The following is a 1,125-nucleotide window of genomic DNA, read 5'->3' as shown; positions in this document are numbered from 1 at the left end:
GCTTCTCGTCACCCTACTTAAGCTTATTCCCTGACGTAATGATAAGTGCGCAGAGGCACAGAGGCACAGAGTCGTGGCTTGAGGGCAAAAACTGGTTTAGCTACCGGTCTATCACTACACAGGTCCTGGCTCTGTCCGACATGGTAAAGAACATTGAGGTGAGTCAACGGTTCATCAAGTGCGCAATCCTGATACTCACAAAGAGAGCAATTTTTAAGTACTGCAATAGTTCTGTGTATCACAAAGAATATTTTGGTATGATATGATGAATCTGCCCGAATAATTTAAATGAAATTTTTGCTGACATAATTATAGTCTAGGCTTGTGCAGCTGCTTCCTGTCGCAATTTGCAGCTCCCAAATTTCTGGATCATGTCAGAGCAGACGATACTCACTTTCGAGTCAATGATAAAATACATTTTCCTATCCATGGATTGCTAACTGCTCGCATTTAATGCTACTCATTGGAGTAGTGCCCTGCACTTGGCCTTTGCATAGTATTACGACATATGTTTCCGCAGGGAATACACGAAACAGAAGTGAAGCACCCGTGCATAGCACGTGCTAGCAAAATTACGGCCAAGAAATAAAACATAATGTCGTATGATATGGACCAGGCTGTGCGCATGTACTACCTCACAGGGAACATGTATGTATCAGCATCCGTTTGGTACGTTTTGAAGCCAGCGAAGCGACAGTGCGGCAAATATTGATTCTGTCGTTTTCGATATTTATCTATTTAATAAACTCGCTTTGTTGAAAAGGACGCTCGGATTATTTGAGTTGACATGCTGATATCCAGATACGACAGATGGGTCGCAACTTGCGTTTGGCACGTAACGTAGGGCTTCTAACCTGTTGAAATCGATTTCGGAGTAAGCTGGGAAAATGCGATCTGCACAATTTTATGCCGATACCGATATTTACAGTTTGATAAAATACAGAGTATTTGTATTTACAGCAAATAGTAGATCTTTCAACAAATTCAAAGCATTTTGCAGATAAATGGAGATCTTTGAGAAGAACCAACAGCCTTTCGCCATGCCGATGCGCATTGTCTTTTGATTTCCAAAAATTTGAACTAGTTTTGGCAGAATAAGAAAAAACTTTATTGAAACTGCGAAGG

Source organism: Plasmopara halstedii (genome assembly GCF_900000015.1).
Source record: "Plasmopara halstedii genome assembly, contig: Scaffold_202, whole genome shotgun sequence".
Classification (NCBI taxonomy): domain Eukaryota; phylum Oomycota; class Peronosporomycetes; order Peronosporales; family Peronosporaceae; genus Plasmopara; species Plasmopara halstedii.
The sequence above is the reverse complement of the archived record's forward strand: the minus strand, read 5'-3'. Positions refer to the sequence as shown.